General features: G+C 39.7%; 1 protein-coding gene and 1 pseudogene across 1 annotated transcript in view; both read left to right on the plus strand.

Annotated features, from left to right (window-relative positions):
• The first annotated feature begins 5,496 nt into the window (after positions 1–5,496).
• LOC140344416 (craniofacial development protein 2-like) overlaps positions 5,497–15,269 on the plus strand; it is a 15,784-nt pseudogene continuing 6,011 nt past the window's right edge.
• The window catches only part of SLC38A5 (solute carrier family 38 member 5), a 70,574-nt gene continuing 63,775 nt past the window's right edge, over positions 8,471–15,269 (plus strand). The window contains exon 1 of the mRNA XM_072431006.1: positions 8,471–8,491. The gene's annotated coding sequence lies outside the window, so the exon portion shown is untranslated. The remainder of the gene's footprint in view (positions 8,492–15,269) is intronic.

A 15,269-nucleotide genomic window follows, 5' to 3' on the forward strand; every position in this document is an offset into this window, starting at 1 on the left:
CTCAGCCTGCATTAGCATGGGTGCTGCCTTTTTTGTGTTGGATCGTGAAGTCATCGTGAAGAATCAGGCTCCAACGGAGCAACTTCCTATTGTCTCCGGGAGTAAGGTTCAGCCCACTAAGTGGGTTGTGATCAGTCATGACGGTGAAGCTTCGGCCATACAAGTCCCACACAATTGCACGGCATATGCCACCCCTGTAGGAAGCAATTACCTACTAAGGTACAAAATTGGATGCTCATTCCCTACTTGATCCACCTGGCTTAGTACTGCACCTAAGCCATAAGAGGATGCATCTTTTTGTACTAAAACCCGGCAGGTAAAATATGGGGCTTGAAGAAAAGGAGCACTCACAAGTGCCATTCCACATTTCTGGGCTTTTTCTTCTGGGTTAGATCAGTCGGGGTCTTGGCCGGGGTGCTATAATGAGGACAAACTTTCGTTAGTAACCGGCAGTTCCCAAAAATGACATAACTTGTTTCTTAGTTTTGGGGGTAGGCCAGGTCATTATGGCCTCAAATTTTCCTATCTCTGGTCTTGGCAACATCCAAGTGACCTGCAAGGGGAATTTCATGTGCAATCTTCAACAAATGTCCCCTAAATTTATCTGGTACAATAAGTTGCTGTCTGACCGTTTTTACCTTACTGCTGTCTGTTAGCAGTTCAACTTCTGCTGGTCCCAGTACACCTTGTACTTAGCCCCCTCCTCTACAGGTCTGGAAGCCAAGTCTCTAAGTGACTCCAGACTTGGGTTCCCCCTCAGTGCCTGTACAAAGGCTGCACCCACTGTCATCTCTGCCTGTCCTGTGGCAAACAAGGACTCTGATACTGATCCTACTGAATCAGAGCAAAGAGATAAATTAGAGCAACTCTCCCCATGCTCTGATCCTTTAGTCTGGGCCTGGGCAGCCCTTGCAGCACTGCGAGTGACGACCAATACAGGTGATAGCTTGTCATCAGATTTAGTCATAATTGGTTTTGCAATGTCTACACCTTTATATATCATATATATATATAGAAGATGGTGGGGTGGTATTCCTCCTCTCCAGGATCTAGGAGGAGCTCTGCAATTCTCAGGCACCCGAGTAGAGACATAGAGGTCTGCCAACTCTGCTGCTTCATCAGCTGACTTAGGCTGGCACTCTAGCACAAACTGTTTAATTTCAGGGGACAGCTATGCAAAAATTGGTCTTGAATGATTAGGTCCCCCAAGTGCTCGTAAGTCTCTTATTTCAGTCCCTTGACCCACCGCCAGAAGCTGGTGCGCATCTAATGGACATGTTCCTTGTAGATGTCAGCGGCCACTTTATGCAGGGACTGAAAACTCTTGAGGTAAATATCTGGAGTGAGCTTGTATTTTGTAATTATAGCGTCCTTTATGACTTCATAGTTATCATTCATCTCATGAGGCAATGTTATAAAAGCATCCAAAGCTTTGACACTTAATCCTGGGGTCAGGTAACCAGCCCACTTCTCCTGGGGTAACTGGTACTGACAACATCTCTCACCAGAGAATCTCTGTGCTCTGGGAAACTGGGTGACTGACCATGACGCTGTAACTGGAGTTTAGCCATCTCCAGTTCATACTGGCGGGCAGCGTGCCACATTGCCACCTCTGCCTCCCTCTCAGCTCGGCGCTCTGCTGCTTCCATCTCAGCCCGGCACACTGCTGCTGCTGCCTCCCTCTCTGCTCGGTGCTCTGCTGCTTCTGCCTGTTGAATCTGGAGAAGAAGCTGAAGACGAAGTCCTGGATCATCACAGCCCAGCAACTGCAGATCAGCTCCCGCAGATGATATCCAATTTTCCATTCGGTCACCCTGGACACTACGTCTGTCCACATTCTCAGGGGCCATCTCTGATGCATGAGGGGTCCTATCCGGCGACCTCACCTCAAGTGCCTGCTCTGCAGGGTGCAGATCAGCTGCTCCTTAGTCTGCCCTGGGTTGTTGGGATGCTTTGGCATCACATAGGTTTAATAGTTCAGCTTTGCTCATTTGTTTTTTAATCCACTTGACCAGGCATGGTTGCAAAATAAAAGATAGGATAGAAAAACAAAGATGGGGTGGGGAACTGTTGGTATATGTTCTAAAAAAAAAAAAACATGCACTGGCCTATCTCCAAAAAGTGTTTTCCCTGGGGTCACAGTCCTTCAGTACAGAGTCAGTCACTTAACCCTGCACTAATGCTCCAAGTAGGAACAGATCTCAGCAAACTGCTAGATGTGATTTGCCAGAGCTAGAGTGATTATGGGTACAATGACGAGGGATGTCAGCAGATGCGCAAGGCTATCTCCGACTATCGCACGTCCTCATAAATTTACCAGTGCACTGATAAATATTACTGGTACCCACAATACCTCAATCTAGACATAGGACAACACCTATAAGCAGTACAAACACTGAGATCCCACTGCTGCCACCAGTATGTGACGAACGTCCTCTCAGCCTGCAAACCTGCACATAGACCTTCCAGCACACTCGGCAACAGTCCACGCACCAGCAGGAGAAAGAGGGGTTTGTCACAAAGCAAGGTCAACCACTCTAGTAACCCTTGCCAAACACAATATATCACAGGTGGACTGCCACCACATGCTTAGACGGAAGCACGCACCGTTACCCTTAACAACCACAGTTGTGCTTCTGCTTCTGTAGGGTCACCCGCTGCCACTCCAGACAGGGATGTTTCAGAAATCACAATGTTATAGTAGCGCTTCGGGTTTGCAAGTTACACTATTTCTCTTTAGAGCATTCGGAGATTCAGCTTACACTTTTTATAGGGTTTTATAAGTAAAAGCATACAAAAACAGTGCATAAACAAATACTAAAACATAAACACTAATCGAAGAACAATACCAGAACAATAGCAGAACTATAGCAACAGCATTAAATAAAAAGGGAAAACTGTGAAATAATACTTAGGTAGAGTTGGTTTTCCTGGTCTAGGTTGCAGTGTAAAGTCTAAGTTATTAGTCAGAGTCACTGGGCTCCGCAGTGCTCAATGTGTCAGTGCCGTTGTCCTTAGCGACATGATGGTATCAGTGAGAGCTCCTTCTGCTGGGCTTACATGGCTTTTTATTTGCCAACAACAGAGGTGGGACTAATAGGACCATCCAATGATAGCAGGGTGGGGCTGTCTGAGGGGCTGTGACCACATGGATTATGGACACTCCCAAAATGCCCTGGTTCTAGCCATTATTAATATTTTTATAAGTACAGGTTTTTTGAATTGCTAACCCCCAGAGTATTTATCACCTCAAAATGCTCACCATAATGAGACCAAACTAGGTAAGGCCTGGGACTTATAGTTCCCCAGGGCAGGCTAAATATGGTTTCCCTGGCTTCCCTGCGGCCTAGGTAACCAGTTCTTGGTCTCAAAATTCTCACCATAATGATCCAGCTACAAATCCATCATCTATTACCTTATACAGAATGGTATGTTGGAAATATAAATATTAGGAATAAACGTGTTTCAGAACACATATCATGTAAACATACCCTAGATCCAAATGTGGTAAGACTAGCCAACAGTGCCTTATGTGATCTCACACAACAGATGTAAAACTGTAAAAAAAACTATAAAGCTATAGAGATAGGACATACTAGGAAGTGCTTTGCTATTTTTATGAGGTATTCCAGACAAAACTTACATTTTCAAGGTAATACTTATACACAATTAATATTTCTGGATATCACCTATAAGACAGCAGATCTTTTTTTTTTAATTCCGAACCATTTTACACTTTTACGATTGAATAAAGACAGCCTTACCTATACTCTCTCCACCTCTTATGCTTCTTAAATTGTATAAGGAAAATTAATTGTTCATTTATTGAAATGAATGTACAAAGATTTTCCGATTACCTAGAAATGTTACAAAGGGATTTCCAGGAAAAAAAGGACAATCCAAAACTATACAAAGATCCCTGAATATTTCCGTGTTATATAGAGCACACACACAGACAGTGCATACCATCGGCTTGTGACCTGTGTGACACACACAGCATATATACATAAAAGTACAGAACACCATTGCTTTGTACACAAGAACTGATGCTGAGCACTGACCCCTGCAAGGACACCTGAGCATTGTTCCAGATCGCTTTACTCCAGTGCCAAGTGCTGAAATAGGAAATAGCAGGGCTATGGGGGGTGACGCCTCAAACCTGCAGGGGGCTACTTCTGTGTGTGTAATTCTATATATAACATAGATAGCTGATATTGTGCAATATTATTGTAGTGTGTAAAGAACAGTCCATATTGTCTAAATGTGTCATATGGTGAATACCCTTTATGGCATATTATTATAATATAAGGAATAGCGCATACTGAGTACTAAAATCATGCAGAGGATTGCCAATGCTTTTTTAATAATACTATATAGGGCATAGCACTGTGTAGTAATGTAAGAAATAAATAAATAGAAATAAATAGAATAGCTTTATAAGAGGATAGTCCTTACTGTGTAATGATATGTAAATGTAAAAGTAAATGGCAGAGTATACTAGGTAAAATGATTATGTAAACAATGCAGATATATAATAATGTGGAGTAGAATACATGTTTTTTAATAATATACTGAGAAAAAATATACTATGTCATGATATCATATAGAAGTAGCCCATACTGCGTAATTTTTTCATTTAGAGGATAGCCGAATATGTAATGGATCAATGCATAGATATGAGAACATGTGGACACTTTATTGATGTCACTGGACCTTGGGGCCCTTGGGGACTTTAATGTCCTAGATTCCTCTCACTCAGTGTAGGAAATGGTCACTTATATTTATTCTGCAGATAGGCTTAAGCCATTGAACTGTCATAGCTGCTCCCTCTTTGTTTTTCCACCAATTCACTCCTCTGTACACAAACCAGTTGTGCTATGCTCCCTATATATTATTTAGTTCAGGGAGCATTCCTCTCTCCATTGTGCCCTGTCATCAGTTAGGTGCCAGGTTGTCTTAAGCAGTCATAGCTGACTGTAGGTTCTCGATCAGGACAGCCTATCCTGTATCCTGTAAGTGTAAGTTATAGTTCATGTCTGTCACTCAGTGATGGCGGTCAATAAGAAAGCGGACAGACCGGTTTGGAGGGTAAAGAGACTTCCTACCATAACATACACAAATATGTACTGCAGGGAAATGTGACTGCCTGAGTTTCTTTCCAGCTATGCTACTGCAGAGCCCATGGTAGCTAGCAAGGCCCTAACACTGGTTCATTTTCTTTATTGGACATATTGGTGAACAATAGAGGTTGAAAATACTAACTCCCTGGATATATAGTCACCTAAAGACCCTCTAAAACCCACAGTGTGAAACCACATGGCTTGGAGCTCCTAAGCACATAGCAAACTGCTGCTGTTGCCTGGGAATGGCAAGCTGCACCCTGGGTAACCAGATTTGTATGAAACTTTGGCTGTGGTGGTGAAAATCTTCAAACAACAACTTTACATTCAAAAGTGACCTGCTAGTTTTGGTAACTTTGCCAAAATTTCCACAGCCATGTGCAACTACATGCAGAAAAATGTTCCAACTTTTTCTATCAACTTATATGAGGGAGTTTTGCGCTGCAGGTAAGCCCAAGCACTGTGGCTCACCACGGGTCTGAAATAGCCCTGGGAATGAGTGAAACTTGAAGAGCTCTGATCAAGATCCTCTTAAACCTTCAAGCTTTAGTTTACACACAAACATGGTTATTAAACCCTTCTGAGGTTTTATTCAAGAGAGAGTGCCCAAAAAGAGACAACTACTGCCCTGCTATTTTCATTGGAATTCCATGGGGCTGTGGGAATCCTTTGTCATGTTGTGTTTTTATAATATTAACATTTGTGGAAATACTTTGCTTCCTTGTTCAAGCACAGAGAATAGTGAGAAGCACAGCTGGGGAAAAACTCACTCCAAATCCCATAAGACTACCAGTCAGAAACAGCAGAACCTTGGATCTCACATTGAGAATATACAGCTATAAGGCTGTATACACAGGAGTGCCTAGGCACCCTCACATATCAGTAAAATGTAATTTTTAGGTTGCTGCTAAGCCTCAATAACTTTTTCCAAATATTCCCTATAACAGCAAGTATTCAACTGTAATTTAGGTCAATTTATGACACTCATGGATCCATTATAAACATTTTATTACATTTGTATTAAAAAATGTATTGCACTACTATAATAAAACAGCCTCATGTGAAATGATCACAGCTTTTCTAACTGATTATACAGCCATATTTCTAACAAGTCAGAAGAATTCTGTTTTATTCATAGACCAGACCTAAATATAAAAAAATGATAGCATTATCAAATCCTTAGATTACCATTTGCTTTCTAAACCCCCTGAAGGAAAGTTGCATAGCACAGGGTCATATGATTAAAGAGCCTAAAATCATACCCAAAAGCATTGTGTGAATCTTGCTGTCTGCATTGAGTTAAACGTATACATTTATCTGTTTTGTATTTGATAAAACACTGTGTCCTTTGCTGACAATTGTTGACAATTTATTTACTACTTGGGACTCAGTGTGCTATCATTTTTTTCTCACTGGAAAGGTTGAAAACTAAAGGTTAATGTTTACTTTGCAAAAGCGGATTCATAAGTAAATTTACCTATCATACTGAAAAATAAAACCATGCCTTATGAAGATGAACTTTGCAGGGTATAGAGCGGATGAATTACAAAGCTGTTTTATTAAGTATAAACAAGGAAGTAACAGATTTCAATGCTCTGTAGGTTTTATTTCAATAAACATTTTGTTTAGGGATGAACTATGCAGCAGAAATCTCACATACATCTGTCTAGAACTGCAACAGTTCTCCACTCCTATCTCCTGTTCCAGTGCCCATTATTTAGAAAACCAACAGGTCGAGTCTTTAAAATGAACCTGAATTTTTTTCATTGCAGTAAAAAGCAACAGGTTGTCCTAAATGTAAGTTTCCCTCCTGAACAAATTCGATTTGCTCCACTTCACTGCAATAACAATGAGGAGCGAAGAACATATCTGGTACTTACAAGTATGAATAAGCATGTGACTTTCTACCTCTCCCCAAAGGAGACCATGGAGGTAATTGGCCCTTCACTGTTATACAGGAGCAGGGAGAGTCCTCAGTCCTTTGTAAACGCCAAGTGGAATCATCTCTGAGCTTAAGCGTGTCTTCTTCTCAGACAAATGTGAGTTGGGGAGAAAAGGGAAAGTAAATATTACATTTTGCTGGGCTAGAATTAAAGTACCTGGTTGTTGTGCATAGGTAAGGCACAGGTTCCCTTTGGGTCTTTTAAACTTTTAAACTTTATTCTTTTAAATATTTTAAACCTCACCTGGTTTCCTCTTTCTTACATCAATATAATAATGGGGTAATTAAACAACAACAAAAAAAATCCATTTTCATGATACAGTATATAAAGTATTGTTTAATACCCCGTGATGTCATCACTCTCTCTCTTTGAGCCTGACTTATTAAAGCTCCCCAAGGCTGGAGAAGATACACTTTTATCAGTGAAGCTGGGTGATCCAGCAAACCTGTAATGGATTTCACTAAAGTCATTTGCTATTTGCCAGCAAATATTTTGAATCCTGACCAGAACCATTCCAGGTTTGCTGGATCACCCACCTTCACTGATAAAAGTGTATCCTCTCCAACCCTGGAGAGCTTTAAAACTTTAGGGCCATTGTGTTTATCTATGCAATGCAGACAGATTATGGTTGGTGGAATTGACTGAAAGGATTCTGTACATAGAATACAGGAAGCTAAGGTAATACCCACACGTAGGGCCCTGAAAAAGGTTGGTGCCCTTTGTCCTGCCCTAAAACTAGTCATGCTTAAAAATCAAGGGGATCCAGGAAACAAATGGGGTGGTTCTGGGTTGTTTAGAGCAGGCATATTGTAAATGGGAGCTCATTAAACACTAACTAAACATTTTATAGTATTGTTTTAAAGATTGTTTTTGATGTATTTTTTTCATGATCAGCTGCACTGTGCCTTTTGGATCAATATTGTAGTAAATTCTCTGTAGCTTGTAATGATGTGTAACAACCACATTGCTGCAGGTAGCCACATACCATATAATTTCTGCCGAGGATTTAGAATACACGAGAGCCTCCAGTTTCCAGCACCAGTTTATGGGTGGAATAAAGGAGGAAAATATTTTACTCCAAATATTAGGGTAGGAAGGCTGATATTAGAGGTTCTGTTGCTGCAGGCTTGGTTACCTAGTATGAAATATATGCAGTACATTGAGTTCTAATGTCTCTGATTCGACCAGATGTTTTTTTCCACTCCCACCAGCAGCCCACATGCAGTCAAGAAGCCCCTCCTACCACTTTGTAAAGACTCCAGAAGCTGTCTGCAGACACACATGCAAAAAGTTTTTATGCGGCACAGTAACAATCCTGTGCAACAGCTACATCTGCTGAATACCCTTCCCAGCTCCCCTAGAATACTGCTGCTGCCAGCATAAGAATGGGTCTCAGGACCTGATAAATTTGTAGGATCTAGGAGGAAGGTAAGTTTTACAATTTTGTAAAAAATTTTTTTCCTATGCTTATGGTATGCGTATGCAGAACTGACATACATTGGCAATGCAGATGTTGCAGAACTGTAGAGCAGATGAGGCATCTGTGGGCATCCTTAGTCATTCAGTTGTATTCAGATTACAAATAATTTTACCATTTTAGATAACGATTTCAAAAAAAGTGTAGGCAGATTTTCTGTCTGAACAATCTGAAGGTGAACCTGACATTTTCTTAATACATAAAAAAAAAAAAAAAAATTAAACATACAGAAACGCCTTGAACAAGGTTGCTTCTTGAATCACATATTTACATAGTAGGTCGGGTTGAAAAAAGACAAAAGTCCATCAAGTTCAACCACTAGGGAAATAATTATTCCCCAGATATAAATCTCTATAAGACATAGTTGGTCCAGAGGAAGGCAAAAAAAACCCTACAATTTGCTTCAACAGGGGAAAAAAATTCCTTCAAGATTCCATGAGACAATCGGATGTTCCCTGGATCAACAGTCACTGTTATTTTTACTTTAAAGCCTTAATACCCAGTTATATTTTGTGCTTTTAGAAAAGCATCCAGCTTGTTCTTAAAGCAAACTATAGTAGCTGCTGAAACTACTTCCTGAGCGAGCCGATTTCACATTTTCATAGACCTTACAGTGAAGAATCCCTTCCTTATCCGGACCTTGAACGTTTTTTCTTCCAGACGCAAAGAGTGCCCTCTTGTTCTTTGTAATGATCTCAAAGTGGATAATGCGGAAAATAATTTTCTATATGGACCATTTATATATTTATACAGGGTGATCATATCCCCCCTAAAACATCTCTTCTCAAGGGAGAATAGATTCAGTTCAGCTAATCTCTCCTCATAGCTGAGCTCCCCCATTCCTTTTATTAGTTTAGTTGCCCTTCTCTGCACTCTCTCCAATTCCACAATGTCCTTTTTGTGAACTGGTGCCCAAAACTGGACTGCATATTCCAGATGTGGTCTGACCAATGCTTTGTACAGGGGCAGGATTATGTCTCCATCTCTGCAGTCTATTTCTCTGTTATTACAAGAAAGTATTTTAATTAAGTCCATGATCTACCAGAATCCCCTGATCCTTTTCTATTTTGGTCTCCCCCAAATGTATTCCCCCTAGACAGTATGAAGCATGCATGTTGTTAGCCCCCAAGTGCATAACTTTACATTTATCTATATTAAATGTAATTTGCCACTTGTTCCCTATCCATTTACAGATTGACTTTTCTAAACCTATTGACCCTAACTTGCATATTAACTGTCTGTGGGGTACAGTGTCAAATACTTTAGCCAAGTCCAAGTACACTATATAAACTGCTACTCCACTGTCTACCTGTTTACTTACTTCCTCATAAAAAGAAGTAAATTTGTAGCAGAAACTCCTCTATGTAGTTCTTTATCAAACTCTCTAGGACCTTTCCAACTTTGGACAACCAGTCTGTAGTTACCTGGTAATGACTTTGCTCCCTTTTTGAAGATAGAAACCACATTGGCCTTACACCAATCCATCGGTACCTTGCCAGTGACTAAAAGGCTCTTAAAATTAGAAATAATGGCTTTGAAATAACCAAGCCCAGCTTTTGAGGACACGTGGATGTAATCCATCAGGGCCTGATGCTTTGTCAACCTTAATTTTTCCCAACTGTTTCTCAATCATATCAATTCTGAGTTATTGTGACTCATTAAGGCAGTGACATTGTTGTCATGAATTTTGACTTGAGCTCTGCCATTTTCCTTTGTGTACACAGAGCTAAAAAAAAGTGTGTAGTAAATCTGCCTTTTCTTTATCCCAAGTTACCAACCCAGCTAAGTTTTGCACATAGGAGAACAAAAGTTCTCCTTTTTACATCTTTTGTTATATTCTTTATAGTTTTCAAACGATGAAGGTGATCCTTCATTTTTATATTTTTGGAATGCCCTTTTCTTGTTACTTATGGCTTTTTTAACATCAGCTGTAAGCCACATTTTAATTTTAGCACCTTAAACCTATTACCCATTGGAATATATTTTTCAGTGTGCTTTTGTGGAACAGACTTAATTTCTGTTCTGTGTTCTTTAAGGACAATATTGTCTCCCAGTTCAAGTCACAGAGAGCTGTCCTTAATAATGGAATATTTGCTCTCCTAAAATTAAATGTTTTTATCTTTCCTGTTTTTTTCTTCCTGTTTACAACTTACATTAAGTGAAATCATATTATGGTCACTGCTACCCAGATTCTCTTTAATATGCACATTTCTTATAAGCTCTGCATTGTTAGAAAGAACTAGGTCCAGCAGAGTATCATTTCAAGTTGGGGCTTCAATAAACTGTACCATAAAATTATCTTGTATTAAATTCACAAATTTCCTCCCTCCCTTTTGCTGTTCCTGTAGTGCCATTACTCTGGTCAGTGTCAGGGTAGTTGAAATCTCCCATGATTAAAACACTTCCACTTTTTGCTGCTTTTTCTGTCTGTGCTAGTAGTTGATTTTCTATTTCTTCTATTTCTTCTATTACTTCCTTAGCACTGGGGGGCCTATAGCTGACTCCAATCAATAGTTGTGTGTTATTCAACCCCACATTCAACTCCACCCATAATGCCTCAACCTCATTGCTTGTTACATCCACAATTTCTACTTTCACATTCACTTTTAGATCACTTCTCACATACAGGCAGACATCACCACCCTTTTGTTTGACTCTGTCTTTGCAAAAGAGAGTATACCTATGAATATTGACAGCCCAGTCATGCGAAGAACAAAGCCAGGATTCAGCAATACAAAATAAGTCAAAATCCTCCTCACTCATTAAGGCTTCCAACTCTCCTATAATTTTCCAATATTCCAGAGAAGATAACCTTGGCCCTTGAAGGTTGAAGGGTGAATGTCCTTTCCTTCAACTTGAAACCTAGTTCTTTAAACTGATTTTAAAGGATTCTCCCACTGTGATTCATTGTAAGAGAATAGGACAAGGTACTAAATCCATATAGCACATGTAGAATAACATCAAATCAAAATATTTCATTTCCATCTTTGGAATAATTGATGAGTGTTCCTGTTGTACTTTCTACAAAAACAGTTTTTTTTTTTTTTTTTTTAAGGAAACCAATATTGAGAGGATCATTACCATTGTCGAATATCATCTAAAAATGCTGATTATCTGGTCATTTTAGATCAGAAAATTTGGTGATTCTGATTTGCTGACTTCAGTTCCAGGTCAGGGATTTCGAATGTACTGAAATTGTTAGATCTACATGACAGTTAAGCAGCTAGTGTTTTCAGGAAGTTTTTCTTGAATAGGGACCTGTCTCAAAATAGCAGAGAATTAATGAAGACATCACAAGGTGTACCAAAACTTTAAACTTCAATGTACGGTCTCCCAAAGTCTACCCCCACCAAAGCAGCATGTCTTGTATGGCCTTGACCTTTTGCTGTTTTGGTTTTCACTATGGTATACCTTGCTCTAGCTGTGTTTCTGCTTTCTGTTAAGTTGTCCATGTAGATTTTGTTGCAGGTTTGCTCTAAAATATAATTATGGGCAAAAAAAAAAAATGGCCTACAGATCCCGACCGTAGATAATTTCTTTTTTCTTATTTATGTGCATGTAAACTTTTTTCTACAAGAAAAAATTACTGTTGCTGGAATTGTTCAGAAAAATTTGCCATAGCTAGGCTTTAATTTATTTCCATTTAAAACCCAACACCAGACACTTACCATGGCACCAAGATATAAGAAGTACAACTTTTCTATTCCATTCTCTTTTATTTAGCAAATCTGTCTGTTTACATGCCACAGGATTACTACAGCCCCCACTGTACTTCCAATACACTCAGATTGTAGGAGCTGCAGACCCCACCACAGCAGTCACATCTCCAACGCCTTCTTCTCTGGGTCATTCACAAAACACCCAACCCCAGGCTTCTCCCTGTAAATGGCCAGTATGAGATGGAGGGCTATGGAACCTGCCATTCATATAAGGTCAGTAACAATTATTCATTATGATTTGGGCTCTCTGATTTTATATAAATACTAATACAACCCCATAATAAATGTAAACCCATAATGCCCCTAAAACAAAAACCTACATTTTTTAAAAAGAACCAAACAATCTTCCAACGGCCTAATTGGCCACAGTTAGCAATGAATGAAAGTACAGTTTCCTTACTGAATATGTATTCTCCCTATGCAGCTTGTCTGCATTCCCTATGAGCTCCCTACATCTGCTTTTAATACAGTGGTCGCCAACCGATGGTGGTCTGCGAGAAAATGTTGGGGGTCCGTCGCTCAGGTCGGTGCACCCCCAAGAAGGGTCAGGAGAGGGACCCCACTGGGGGGACGCACCAGCCAGAGCCGCTGACCATATCCCCCATACAAATCCCTGGCTCAGGGAAGTGGGCGGGCTGTGGACACAACCCACCCACTCTCCCATCGCAGGCTCAGATCAAAAGATTGGCGACCACTGTTTTAATACACTGACACTACACCTGTTGTATATAGCGAGGTAGTTGACTTATCCAAAATTCTCATTCTAAAACTGCCAGACTAAGGCCACGCAATGCAATGAAGTTTTAAAAATGTTCCCCAGGCAAATGCTGACATAAATTTATCAGGGCTGCAAATGTCAAACCTACCCTTTATCCCTAAAAGCAATGAGCAAAAAAGGTGATGCTGCAAATGAGAACCAGCAGCACCTAAAGGTTTTTAGATTGTGCCTAAACATTTAGTTGTACCCCCATTCATTTCAATCAGAAGTCATTCAGCCTTTGCCTGTAATGGACAAAAAAAGAGTTTGCTAGGTGACCATTGTAAATGTCAACAGCTGGAAGGTGATGCATATATATCACAGCCTTGCCACTCTACTTTTCTGTTACAATGTTGCACTCCATAGCAATGCTTTAGGAACATGTGCAAATCTGGGGTCTGGTGCAGGAAGATACGTTTTCCCAGGATGTTAATCAACTATGGAGTTTGAGGGATTAAATTGTGCAAACCTGCTAAAACTTTGTTGCATGTGATATTCATGCTGCTTACATCACCTATGTATTTAGGCTAAATGGTTTCACTGGAATGCTACTTTATGTTCTTTTGCAATGTATATATTTGCTTTTTCTTTATTATTAGGAGAAACAGGAAGCCTTGTGGCCAGACAGATGTTTCATTGGTATCACTACCGTATTTCTCGAAAATAAGACCTACCCCGAAAGTAAGCCCTAGCATGCTAATCATGCAAGGGTGAAATATAAGCCCTCCCCCGAAAGTAAGCCCTATTGGCTTCTTCGGAGGGTGTGGTCACGTGGTACACGGAGGGATACCAAGAGGAAGGAGGGAGCAGAGAGAGAGAGAGCAGGAGATTTCAAAAGCACTGGAACAAGGGGTGAAGAAATCGCAGGGTTAATTAACCTACAGTACTCTGGTGTGACACTAGCACTAAGAGGTTGGTGGATTCTCTTTTCAAAAGGTTCTTGCTGGTATTTTATTCATTAGCAGCAATGCATATTTATTTATTGATTTTTTTTTTTTTTTGCTTTTACTCAGATTTAACATGTAACTCTATGAGTCACATGTTAATTGTCAGCACATTTTCTTGTTATGTTGCACTTGTTTGCTTATGAAGCTGTGTTTTTTTCATTACTCATTTATGTCAATTCTTATTCATGACTTCTTGTATATAACAGAAGAAATCTGTGATTTTGACAGGTCACAGGTAACACAGAGGTATCTTTCTATAGTAATATTGGTTGCAGGTTTTGGTAAATACAGATTTTTGTACATGAATAAATATAGATTTTTTGTGAGAAAAATAAGACATCCCCTGAAAATAAGCCCTAATGAGATTTTCAGAGGTAAAATAAATATAAGACACTGTCTTATTTTCGGGGAAACACGGTAATACAAAAGGAAACAATAAACACTTCTAAAAATATTTGGAGAATCATTTAACACTTTACAGTTCTAATCACATAAAGCCCACATTCACGTGGATATTTTTATCTCATGTGGAATAGATATGTGCCCTGTTTGGGAGACTCTTAATTACTTCCTGCCCTGAAAGGAAGTGACACTAAATCTGTTCAATGTGATACAAACAGAAACACAATGGATCTGATTTATTAAAGCTCTCCAAGACTCGAGAATATAGACTATCATGGGAGAACCTGAATCCAGCAAATCTGGAATGGATCTAGTCCAAGATTTAAAGCATTTGTGAACGAACACCAAACAGTTTTTACGAAATCCAGTTTTGCTGACTCACTAGAGTTTTAATAAATCACACCCATTGTGGGAAAGAACTCTGACAAAATCTTGTTAGGCTGTCTTCCTGTTCTAGGGACAGCTTTACCTTCTATTTATTTTGTAGGCATCACAAGCTTATTAAGTAGGGGACATCTCCTCATTGGGGTAAAAATAAAGACCTGATAAAAGTTCCTACGCTATGTAGACATGCTAGATTATGAACAAGCGTGATTGTCTCAGGCAAAAATCTAGCATGTGTACAGCAGTTACTTGATTTTGTTTAGCGACCTGCTGCAGAGAATAACTAAACAACAGGTAGGATGATTGGTTATATATCCTAATGAGGATGACGATGTTGGGTGCGTCCTGCTCCCCCTCTTTTCTATAGAGCTAAACAGTGCTATGTATACAGCACTTTTTTATTTTACTGTCACTGGAAAGGAAAGATTACAAAGATAAATTTCAGCAACAGATAGATAAGTTTAGGAAGTGTACATATCTTAAATCTTATGCAATATTTTCAGTGTGTGTGTGTGTTTGT

The sequence above is a fragment of the Pyxicephalus adspersus genome, chromosome Z (genome assembly GCF_032062135.1).
Source record: "Pyxicephalus adspersus chromosome Z, UCB_Pads_2.0, whole genome shotgun sequence".
Lineage (NCBI taxonomy): Eukaryota > Metazoa > Chordata > Amphibia > Anura > Pyxicephalidae > Pyxicephalus > Pyxicephalus adspersus.